General features: G+C 40.8%; 1 protein-coding gene across 28 annotated transcripts in view; it reads left to right on the top strand.

Annotated features, from left to right (window-relative positions):
- The window catches only part of LOC310993105 (perforin-1-like), a 113,424-nt gene that overhangs the window by 17,144 nt on the left and 83,208 nt on the right, over positions 1-13,072 (top strand). The window lies entirely within an intron of this gene.

Below are 13,072 nucleotides of genomic sequence, written 5' to 3'. Positions count from 1 at the left end.
ACCTACCTAATACTCACAAGAAATTGCATTTGAAAGGGTGTACTTGCATTATTATGAAATATTATTATTACATTAGTGGTTAATTTGGTCTCAAAATAATGTTGACAATAATATTGTTTATCTGCAATAATTTGTGGGACAATATCGTCCAGCAAAATTTGTTCTCGTCACAGGCCTACAGTCAGTTCAGGATATGTTAATGACAACTCAAAATGCTACCACTTTACTTGAGTTTGCAGAATATCTTCATTATATTGTCATAATTGTGTCGTGACAGTCAGTTTATCCTTCATGATATGTTAATGACAACTCAAAATGCTACCACTTTACTTGAGTTTGCAGAATATCTTCATTATATTGTCATAATTGTGTCGTGACAGTCAGTTTATCCTTCATGATATGTTAATGACAACTCAAAATGCTACCACTTTTAGTCTAGTACGAAGAGGGGGGTATCATGCACCCCCCGGAAATATACTTCTAACCAGTGTTTCTAGATTGGAAAAAATGTGTAGAAAATGATGAGCTATGTTAAAAAGTTGTCAGAATGTCCCATGTATCATTTTTATGCAAATTAATGCCGCCATTATCGAAAAAAACCTAATTTCACTATATCTCAGCCAATACTGCAGATATCTGAACAAATAAGGTGTCTAGACCCATGTTTTGGGGGTCTGAGATCACAATAAAACTATTCATAAAGTGATCACATGTTGGTGGCATTCTTGGCAGCAAACCTAACCCTTTTACCAATTACAAGACGCCAATATTGGAGATACCAAATAAGGTGTCTAGTTGTTGTGTTGTGTGTTTAACCAAGGTTTATTTGGATCAAACATCACAATAGGACCCTTGTTGATGTGACCGCTCTTCTCTTTCCCATGCCAGATAAACAGTCAAGTAAATGGTTCTCCACTATGCATCACTCATCATCGTTTTCACTGAAATCTTCAGAGTTAAACTCATCCTCTCCTTCCTCTTTCTCCTCCTCTTCCTGTTCATGCTCTCCAATGTCATGGGGATCAACCAGTGAAGTTGGTAGGATAGGACCACAGGACCACACCGGTTTCAACACTCCTTCATCAGTCTTCATCCATCCCTGCCCCTCATCATAGGGTTTTGGTTTTTCCAGAATAGGTTCATCAGCTCGCTTGTACAAGGCGACACGGTAGTTCACACGTCAGGCATGTGGCTTCAGAGCAGAGTGGCATGGAGGAAGGCGAGCCAGGTCAACCTTAGACTTGCAAGTGAGTTTCTTGTCCTCCCCCACCATGTTGCGTAGCAACTTGGCACGGACAACATCCACTGAAGACTCACAACTCTGTCCAGACATCAGACTGGTGAATTGCTCCAACTGCCTCAGCATCTCAGGCTTGACACTCTAGCAGTCACTGAGTTGTCTGAATACGTGAAATTGGGGATTCTTCTTCAAGGGCCCCACCTTCCGGGGCGTCGAGTGGCGCAGTGGGTTAAGCAGGCGCCCCATATATTGAGGCTATAGTCCTCGTGCAGGTGGCCCTGGTTTGAATCCCACATCGGACGGCCCTTTCCTGCGTGTCATTCCCCCCCTCTCTGCCTCCCTATTTCCTGTCTCTCTCAACTGTACTGTCTAATAAAGGCATGAAAAAGCCAAAAATATATACTTGGCACTGGTACAGTCTTCTCCACTGAACACATAGAACCCAAGAAGAGTGGTGCGGTAGTCTTCTCCCAGGGATTCTGCAAGCTCAGAGATGTTGAGAAGCTTCCTGGATCTTCACACTGTAGGGGTCTGATGAAGTCAGCTTTAGCAGCCTTGCCCACAGCTTCTGCTCGTACTGTAACACGTCCATCTCAACATCAATTGGGACAGGTGCACCAGAAGCCAGGCAGTAGTAGGCTAGTATTGCAGAATCCCTGGGAGAAGACCACCGCACCACTCTTCTTGGGTTCTATGTGTTCAGTGTAGAAGACTGTACCAGTGCCATCAAAGGGAGAAGGAAGGTGGGGCCCTTGAAGAAGAATCCCCGATTTCACGTATTCAGACAACTCAGTGACTGCTAGAGTGTCAAGCCTGAGATGCTGAGGCAGTTGGAGCAATTCACCAGTCTGATGTCTGGACAGAGTTGTGAGTCTTCAGTGGATGTTGTCCGTGCCAAGTTGCTACGCAACATGGTGGGGGAGGACAAGAAACTCACTTGCAAGTCTAAGGTTGACCTGGCTCGCCTTCCTCCATGCCACTCTGCTCTGAAGCCACATGCCTGACGTGTGAACTACCGTGTCGCCTTGTACTAGCGAGCTGATGAACCTATTCTGGAAAAACCAAAACCCTATGATGAGGGGCAGGGATGGATGAAGACTGATGAAGGAGTGTTGAAACCGGTGTGGTCCTGTGGTCCTATCCTACCAACTTCACTGGTTGATCCCCATGACACTGGAGAGCATGAACAGGAAGAGGAGGAGAAAGAGGAAGGAGAGGGTGAGTTTAACTCTGATGATTTCAGTGAAAACGATGATGAGTGATGCATAGTGGAGAACCATTTACTTGACTGTTTATCTGGCATGGGAAAGAGAAGAGTGGTCACATCAACAAGAGTTCTATTATGATGTTTGATCCAAATAAACCTTGTTAAACACACAACAACCTCTGTCTAGACACCTTATTTGGTCTTTGATCTCCAATATTGGCGTCTTGTAATTGGTAAAAGGGTAAGGTTTGCTTACTAGCATGGCACCAACATGTGATCACTTTATGAATAGTTTTATTGTGATCTCTGACCCCCAAAACATGGGTCTAGACACCTTATTTGTTCAGATATCTGCAGTATTGGCTGAGATATAGTGAAATTAGGTTTTTTCGATAATGGCGGCACTAATTTGCATAAAAATGATACATGGGACATTCTGACAACTTTTTAACATAGCTCATCATTTTCTACACATTTTTTCCAATCTAGAAACACTGGTTAGAAGTATATTTCCGGGGGGTGCATGATACCCCCCTCTTCGTACTAGACTAAAGCAAAGACAGCTTTGTTTGTGCGTGTGACCCGGCTCGGGAAAAACAACCGAAGCGAGGAGGTGGAGGAGTCGGGGAGACCGGGGCGACCTATTCTGGTGACTCTGCAAAGTCTGGAGCTCAAGATCAGTTTATTCAGGAAGATCTCTGCTCTACATCAAATGGACAAGTTTAAAAATGTGAGAGTCGCTAATGATCTCACAAGGACTGAGAGAGAGAAGGAGAAGGAGCTGTATGAAGAGGCGAAAGAGAAGCAGCGGAAATCCTCCGGGGAATACGTATTCAAGGTTCGGGGCCCCCCCTGGGCGAGGAGAGTGGTGAGGATACATAAGACTGAGTGACTTCAGAATACCATTAAATCTGTCGCCGACCAGCCACAACATGAACTTCCACCACTACAAGGTATCAGGTCGCTATACACAAATGCAGATCAATTTCACAATAAAATACATGAATTAAATGCCCGTTTGAAGGCACTTCCAGTCATTCATATTATAGGAGTTACTGAAGTAAAATCAAAAAATAAGAAGCAGAAATTAAGCCCATCAGAATTTTATTTGGATGATATTGACTGTTATAATTTATTTTCTAAGAACATTGACAATGATATAGGTAGAGGTTTATTGCTTTACATTCATAAATCACTTGAAGTTAAAGAAGTGATAATGGCGACTGAGTTTCAAGAGAATATTTTTGTGGAGATTAAATGTAGGAATCATGAGTTTTTGCTTGTGGGCTTAATTTACAGATCTGATAGTGGCACTGGGACAAATAATGATAATCTTTTGGCCTTAATGGAAGAAGTGTCAATTAAAAAGTATCAGCATAAGCTAATGATGGGGGATTTTAATTTACCAAAAATAGACTGGAAATTAGTTGATGCAAAGGGGGAAAATCTCACATCACTGGATAGTAGGTTTTTGGAATGTATGCAAAATGTATTTTTGTTTCAGCATGTACAAGAACCCACAAGGTGGCGTGGTGATGACAAACCACATGTGTTGGATTTAATTATAACAAATGAGGAGAATATGATTGAGGAAATTCAGTATTTGGGCCCTCTGGGGAAAAGTGATCATTGTGTTTTACTGTTTAAACTTATCTGTTATACTAAAGTTGTGAGTAATAATGGTGTGAGAAAAAATTATGATAATGGCAATTATGAAGAAGCATGTAAGGGACTGGAGGGTTTTGACTGGGCACAATATCTATCTAGTTGTGATGTTGAAAATTCATGGAGAGTAATAAAAGAAAAATTGATGGAAATGGAGAACAGGTATGTGCCAACCAGGAAAAAAAGGTCACAGACTAAGAAATATAAATATCCTTTGGATAGTATTACAAAAAAGAAAATTGAAGAAAAAAATACTCTTGCAAGAAAGGCGATGAAAAGTAAGGATCCAGAGGTACAGAGGGCATATCGTAGATTCAGTAACTTTGTGAGAATGAGAACAAGATACTTAAGGAAAGTGTATGAAGAAGATTTGGTAAAGCAAGCTAAGCATAAGCCAAAGGTTATTTGGAACTACATAAATAAGAGGAAATTAGTGCTATTTTTAAGAAAGGAGACAAATCAAGGGCAGAAAACTATAGACCAGTTAGTCTGACATCGGTAATTTGTAAAACAATGGAGAAATTAGTTAGAAATTATGTTGTAGATCACATGAAGACCAACAAGCTTTTTAGTAAGAAGCAGTACGGATCTATATCCGGAAGATCAACAACACTTCAGCTTCTTACAGTATTGGATAAATGGACAGCAGCTTTGGATAAGGGGCGGGCAGTTGACTGTATATATATATGGACTTCCAAAAAGCCTTTGATAAAGTCCCACATAAAAGATTACTTACAAAGATAAGATCTTACGGTTTAGATGAGAGAGTTATAAAATGGATAGAGGACTTTTTGTATAATAGGACACAGCAGGTGAGGGTAAATGGAGTTATGTCTAGTTGGAAACCTGTGGTATCAGGAGTCCCACAGGGCTCAGTACTGGGACCTGTTCTCTTTGTCCTGTATATAAATGATTTGCTAAGTGTGATACAATCTGATTCTGATCTATACCTTTTTGCGGACGATACTAAAATATTTAGAACAATTACAGGGGACACAGACAGAGCCCAACTTCAAGCAGATCTTAATAGCGTGAGTAACTGGTGTGATACCTGGTTACTGAAATTAAATCCAGAGAAATGTAAATATCTGCAACTTGGAGGAGGGCACAACAACTGTGTAAATTACCGGGTTGGAGATGTGCTTGTCCATAAGGTTGAGGAGGAAAAAGATATAGGTGTGGTGGTTGATGGCTCACTAGAATTTCAAAAACACATTTGTGATAAAATAAAAATAGCGAACTCAAGGGTGGCCATAATAAAACGGACCTTCACAAACTTAAGTAAGGAAATTGTTTTACCATTGTATAAAGCTCTGGTGAGATCTCATCTTGAATTTGCTAGCTCTGTCTGGTGTCCCTATAAAGTAAAATATATTGAAAAAATTGAAGCAGTTCAGAGACGAGTAACCAAATTAATTCCAGGTCTGAATGTGATGTCATATGAAGAAAGATTAAGGCACTTAAAACTGCCAACTCTTGTCTATAGGAGGTATAGAGGTGACATGATTGAGGTGTATAAACTTGTACATAAAATATATGATCCCACAGTGGAGCCAGTTGTTAGTTTCTGGAATAATAGTTATGAGCTAAGAGGGAACTCCTTAAAACTCTTACCAAAAAGGTGTCGTTGTGACAAAAGAAAATATTTTTTTGCACTCAGAGCTGTAAGAGTATGGAACGAGCTTCCTGAGGACGTGGTACAGGCTCCGTCAGTGAACTCTTTTAAAAATAGACTCGATCAATGTTGGTCAAACAAGGACTTTTTATATAATTACAGGGCAAGGGTATGAATTATTATTTTGTTTTGTGTTTGTTTGTTTCTCTTTCTTGTTTTTGTTTTTCTCTTGTAGTTTTCATGAGATTTTTGGGGATTATTTGTTATATGTATTTTAGTGATTATGTATGAGTTGGTATATTTGTGTTTAATTTTTGTATGTTGTTATTTATTTGAGTCTGATGTAAAGGATTTATATCCTGTATCAGATATTTTTCATTAAATTTCATTAAATTAAATTAAATTAAATTACCACAGGCCAAGGACTTTATCAGTTTCGGGTGATGCCCATGGGCTTGGTAAACGCCCCGCCCACTTTTCAACATCTCATGCAGCTGGTGTTACAAGGCCTCTCATGGTCAACGTGCCTTGTATACTTAGATGACATAATTGTCTATAGCCCAAATTTTTCTGTTCATCTTCAGCATTTGAGAGAAGTGTTGGATCGCTTAAGAGCTGCAAATCTGAAACTCAAGCCCTCAAAATGCTGATTTGTTCAAAAGGAAGTGACATTCTTTGGACATGTGGTCTCAGCAGCAGGACTACAACCAGACCCGAAAAACATTGAGAAAGTGAGAGACTGGCCTGTGCCTAAGAACCTCACAGAAGTGAGAGCATTTCTAGGCCTATGTTCTTACTACCGGCGCTTCATTTACCAGTTTTCAAAAAAATCAGAGTCTCTACATGCTCTCACACAGAAAGGAAAGACATTTCTGTGGACAGAGGTGGAGCAGAGTGCATTTGAAAGCCTCCGTCATGCTCTCTGTAACACACCCATCTTGTCCTATCCCGATTTCTCATGTGAATTTCTGCTTTTCACTGATGCATCCAGCACATCAGTTGGATGTGTTCTAGCACAGATGAATGCTGAGAACATGGAAAATGTCGTTGCATATGGCAGCCGCAAGTTGACAAAAACAGATACCCGGTGGTCCACATATGACCGGGAACTGTGGGCTATTGTATGGGCAATCAGGCACTTTTGTCAATATTTGACAGGTTACCCTTTTCGCATCATCCCAGACCACAAACCTCTTCTCTCCTTACGGACGATGGCTCTGGATTGTGATCCTACAGGTCGCAGAGCCCGGTGGGCTCTGGAAATTGATCCCTATGACTGGACAATTGAATACAGGCAAGGCACAAAACATGCAAATGCTGACTCCATGTCTCGTCGTCCTGAGACACCTGAAGATGCCACCCCGGTCATGACAAACAATCAGGTGGGATGTGTTTCAAGTCACACGCAGACAGACCCAGTAGAGCCATCTACATGCGCCTCAGCCACAGGGCTGGAAACTTACCCGCAGGCTGCCCCCACTTTTTCAGTCACTACGAATGTACCATCACCTGTGCAGTCTGCCACACCACATATTGCAGTTGTGACTATGGACACTTTACCCCTGAACATTGACAGACAGTTTCTCATCCAAACTCAAAAAGCTGACCCTGAGTTGAAAATAGTCCGGGATTGGGTGTTGACTGACTGTAGGCCACCATTCTCAGACGTGAAAGCAGTGTCACCTGAGATTAGACAGTTCTGGAGGGAGTTTCCGAAACTCACTCTTATTGATGATCTTTTGTGTCGCAGAGTCAGACCCCCACCAGGTGAACTTGTTTTGCAGACTGTTGTGCCCAGCAGCCTGCAGAAGGAGGTATTCCAGAGCTTACACAGACATTCACTCTCTGGACATTTCAGTACACAAAAGACATTAAAAGGAGCACAGGTCAGATGCTTCTGGCCTCACATGTCACGCGACTTAACTGATTGGTGTCTCAAATGTTCAGCCTGTGAAGCACGACGACCACAGACACCACACCAACAGGCCCCTATGCAAAACATAGTCACATCCAGGCCTTTTGAGAAGATTGCAGCAGACCTGACTGAACTGCCTTGCACACCGTGGTAATCGGTACGTACTTGTTGTAATGGACTATTTTACTAAGTACCTCAACCTGTATGCTCTCCCTGATCAACGAGCAACTACGGTGGCTAAATGTCTGTTTGAAGATTACATCAGCCACCACGGGGTGCCACAAAGTTTGCACACTGACCAAGGCCGTCAATTTGAATCAGATCTTGTCAAAGAATTGTGTTCCCGGCTGGGAATACACAAAACACGGACATCGCCCTATCATGCTATGTCAGATGGCATGGTGGAGCGAGCAAACAGGACTATAAAGGACCAGTTAGCAAAATTCCTGTACACTAGAGGAGGTGAATGGGACGACCATCTGCGACAGGTCGAGTTTGCATATAACACAACTGTTCACTCCTCCACCAAATACACTCCCTTCTTCTTGGTCCATGGTCGAGCAGCTCGTCTACCAGCTGATCTTCTCCTTGGAGACCCCCCAAGAGCTTCAGATGCCACTCCTGGTACTCCAAGTGACTATGCCAGTTCAGTGTTACAGAGACTTTGTACTGCTTTTCACTCTGTTGCACATAACATTGAGATAGCTGGCGCGCAGCAAAAGCACTACTATGATCGTCGGATGAAACATACAGCCTATGAGCCAGGTGATTTAGTGTGGGTTGACCTCCCTGCCCTAGCTAGACAAAAACTGTCACCAAAGTGGTATGGTCCGTTCAGAGTGTTAAGACGGCTCAGCTCAGTCATGAATGACATTGGAGTGGACTATGAACTGTTGGATCAACGGGACCCCAGAGCTAAGCCTAAAATAATTCACTACAACCGTCTGAAACCTTATCCCTCGGCCTGGTCAGCTGGTGATACACCACCGTCAGCGTCCGGTGAGGCAGTACCCGTGAACACTCCAAGTCCCCCACTTTTAACTGCACTCTCAGGCTCCAGACCATATGTGTACAGACACCCTGCCACACACACATGCCCTGTTACTCCAAATGTTTCCTCGTCACTGCCAGGGCCTACCACTGCAACGCCACGGGCAGGGGACAGTGTGGCGACAGGAGGTCATAGTGAACTTTCAGTGGTGCAGCCTCCCATGGGGGTGAGGACCAAGTCTGGTCGTTGTGTGCGTCCCCCAGTGCGCTACATGCACGATAACTGAACTGTTTCTCACGTCGGATGTTGGATCGACATGGACCTGTTCTCAAAAAAAAAAAAGAAACTGAGAATGACTGTTGACACATACACACAAACACACACACACACAAAAAAAGACAAACCAGACAAACAAACAAAATAACAAGTACCCTGTTCTGCTGTAACTGTTATACGCTGTTCTACTTGTTGTGTTGATACAGTAGTAATTGTCATTTTGACTCCATTTGAAGCGAGGACGCTTCTTTTGTAAGGGGGGGAAGATATGTAAGATGAAAGTTATGTTTTAGGTGCAAAAGTTAAGGTTACATAATGGGTTTAATGTATTGTTTTGGAGAATTGTTCATTATGGTGTTATCGAGGTCAGTCCCTAGGCGGCGCTAGTGGAACAGAAGGGATTGTGAGGAGCACGGAGAAGAAGAGGGGAGAGAGGTGTTCTGGAAAATAGAAAAAGAAAGGATGGCGGTCTGTTAACCTGTTGTGTGTTGAGACTTACTAAAAGATTGGAGTAAGAACCCAGTACGTTGTTGGACTCCTTCATTTACTCACCCACACCTACGTCGCTTACAATAGTTTCGCAAAAGGTCCTTATAGTGTAAAATGTAGTTCATCCTGTTTGTTTGTTTTGTTTTGTTTGCACTTTTGGTACTCACAGCATGTGCAGTAATTCAAGTTAAAAAATGTTGCCGTACAAGTTTATCAAAAGAGATTTAATGGTTGACAGACAGACAGACAGACATTATTTTTGTTGTCCAGTCCATGAAGAACAAAAAATGTAGTTTGCTCTGTTTTTGTTTTTGTTTTTTGGTACTCATACTATGTGCAGTAATTCAAGTTCAGCTACTCCTGTGCAGGACTCCTCCTGTGACCCATCACATGTATAAAAGTGCTACTACCTGCAGATTCAAAAGTCACCACATCCTCGGCTGACACACTCTCCTCTCGCTGCAGGAGGATCAGAGAGACTCTGCTGATGCCTGAATAGGTAATCTTGTTTTCAATCAGTTATGCTCATTAATGATTATTAAAAAAAAAAAAAAAAAGACTTTCAGTCAAATTACAAAAACCTTGGTTAAAATGAAAATGATTTATTTTTATCACCCTCAGATTCCTGCCACAGTTTTTTTCATTAGTAAGTCTTTTTATTTATCTGGATAAATTATTAAGGTCTTTTTGACTTTTCCTGGCTTAGAATTGTCAGTGTTATTACTTTATTTTTTAAATATTGTATTGAGAGATGTACATCACAGCTGCTGTAAACAGATGTGGCTGCATCACCATGTACAGTAAATGCTCTTTATTCAATCTTATTCATTTTCCCATTTTTTGAAAAAGTCTTTTACATTTTAATAAAAGTCATTCCTTAATGATACTTACACAGACTTTATTTACTATTATAATTTTTTTTCTTACAAGACAGTATTATATAAGCAACAATGGACTGTGGTTACACAAGATGTATGTGAAATAACAATAAAAGCTCAACAATAGACTTAGACTGATTTAGTGTAACACTGAACGTGTCACACCTATGTGTCTGAAAAGAAAGGACAGACATTTTGTCATCCTTGAGTCATCTGTCAAAACTGACAGGGTTGCTGTCACAGAACAGTTTTTATTTTTGCTTTATATATTTCTCTGTTTTATCATATGATTCTGTGATTTCTGCTACAGTTTAATTATTTTTTCATTAGTGAATAATTTATCTTTTAAAATGTGTGCACTGACCATTTTGGGATTTTTGTCTTTTCCATATGTGATTAATGTTGGTGAGAGTTGGCAATAATAATAATATTATTATTATTATTATTATTATTATTATTATTATTATTATTATTATAGACTTTTATTTAATTTTTCATACTGAAGGGCCACTGAACATGTGCCAGAAACAGTACATCGTCTAAAAAATATAATATATAACGCATTTCAAAATACCTTACAGCCTGTATATTAAGAAACAACATTACAATCATTATTACCTTTGCTAATAACTTCATCCAAGCTGAAGTGATGATCACTCTCTCTTTGTCTTTGTCTGAAACATTTCAGTCTCTTTGACTCCAGCCATGATGTTCTCCTTCTCAACTCCATCCTGCCTTCACCTGAGTCTCCTCCTCTTCCTGTCTCTCCACTCCCTCGTCCTCTCCTGTGAGCTTGTGGTCCAGAGCGACTGTAAGTCTGCTCCCTTTGTGCCGGGCCATGACCTGGTGGGGGAGGGCTTCGATGTTGTCACCCTGAAAAGGAAAGGAGCCTACACAGTCGATGTGAAGACTTTCCTCACCCCAAATCGCACCTGTGTTCTCCGTCGCAACCCTCTTCAAGGCAACGTGCTGCAGAAAGTAAATATCAAACCAGGCAAATTCACACATACGTACAACAATACTTGGCACACACATTAATATGTTAATCTCTGTTATGGTCTCACCTTTGTTTCCAGCTGCCGCTCTCTGCAGTAGACTGGCGTGCATTCAGCCGCTGCAGTAATTGTTTCCACGACAGCATGCACAGATCCATCAGGTATTCTGTGACATGAAAAAGAATCTGCATATTTATATTACATTTTTTTGTAAAATGCCAAGCTACCTGAACAATGTAAGATATCATGTGCAAGTCTTTTTATGATATTTTATGTGACTACATCCACAGCTCACTACGTCTCAAACACACTAATGAGGATAGCATCGGCTGGAAAGTATGAAACACTTTCATACACACATACATACACTTACATGTACATATAGCCTATAGGTCATGTCAGAATTGCGGGTACATTTCGAGTCTCCCAGAAACACCTTTTGTTATTTCCCCCTAAAAATGTTTTTACTGGATATGTTTTAAGCAATATTGGTTATTATATTGAATATTCACCAATAATAATGTTAGGTGTGTATTTTAGGCACAATTTTGATTCCATGATTTCCTTGTTAACCTCTGTTCTATGCTTTCATTTCATTCAAAGTAGGGGAGAGTGGGGTAAAGTGAGACATTTTTTACATTTGCTCCCCTCTAAGCAAGCTAAAATGATTTATCAGTAAAATTTACACATTTCCCATTAATTCCTTGTTTCCTAGCAATGGAAATTATCAGAATGTATTCAGGACGAAGGACAGTGAAAAAAAGTGGTCTTGTGTCTCACTTTACCCCAGCTCAGGGGTAAACTGAGACAGACCAGAAAAATCAAATCAAGAACTTGTAACTTCTTGTAAGAATCAAGAACAAAATCAAATACAACACAAAATGTTTTAGTTAACATTCAAATGATAGAACCAGTTAGATAGTCTGGGGGTCAGATTGTAGGCCCCGACAATCGTGACCATTTTGATTAAAAGTCCTCTTGTATGTGGGGGGAGCCGACAAAGTGGAATGTGACTAAAATTGAGTTAATTAACCAACAGTTAACCAAAGAAGTGAGCTGACTGAGAGCACATAGCATAACAAAGCACTGTGGCTACAGATCATGTTTGATCACTCGAGATTTCTGGCTTGGGGGACGAGATTCTAGTGTAAATTTTTGTGTGTGGTGTGCTCACAGTGTCTCACTCATGGATTTATTATAATACATCCATGGTCTCACTTTACCCCGCAGCATTTGTCTCACTTTACCCCAACACCCCCATTTTAGAAAAAACGACCTCTCTTAGAAATTCAGGCTAATTTTCAGCCAGCATCATCACATGGTTTTATATGTTGGTAGTTCATCATCATGTATCATATAAGTTTTTCTATCTGAATCAATTTGCTTTGGCACAAGAGTTGATTAAGTTGACAGCAAGAAAATTTACTTTTACATGCAAAGATAACATTTTTGTGAAAAAAAACATGCTTTCCACAGCATATTGAGGTCCTCTCCTTCATGGCCATGGGGAAATGGAAGGGGCTTGAAAACATAATGGTCAGATGACCATAAATGTGTTCCGTTTTCTAGATACAGGGGGTGTCTCACATTACCCCACTCTCCCCTACAAAAGACAGGACTGGACTGGTGGTTTGTTTTTAACGATAAGTGTTTTGCTTAAAAATGCCACTCTTACATTGACTGCAGTTGTTCCCATGAGAACAGAATTCAAAATGCTGTGAAGCTACGAGTAATGGCGTCCATGTGGTGACGTGGTAACTATCAATCCCTCGCTATGAAAATATGTTTGGCTTTTTGATGA

Source organism: Trachurus trachurus (genome assembly GCF_905171665.1).
Source record: "Trachurus trachurus genome assembly, chromosome: 1".
In the NCBI taxonomy this organism is placed as follows: Eukaryota; Metazoa; Chordata; class Actinopteri; order Carangiformes; family Carangidae; genus Trachurus; species Trachurus trachurus.
The sequence above is the reverse complement of the archived record's forward strand: the minus strand, read 5'-3'. Positions and strand labels throughout refer to the sequence as shown.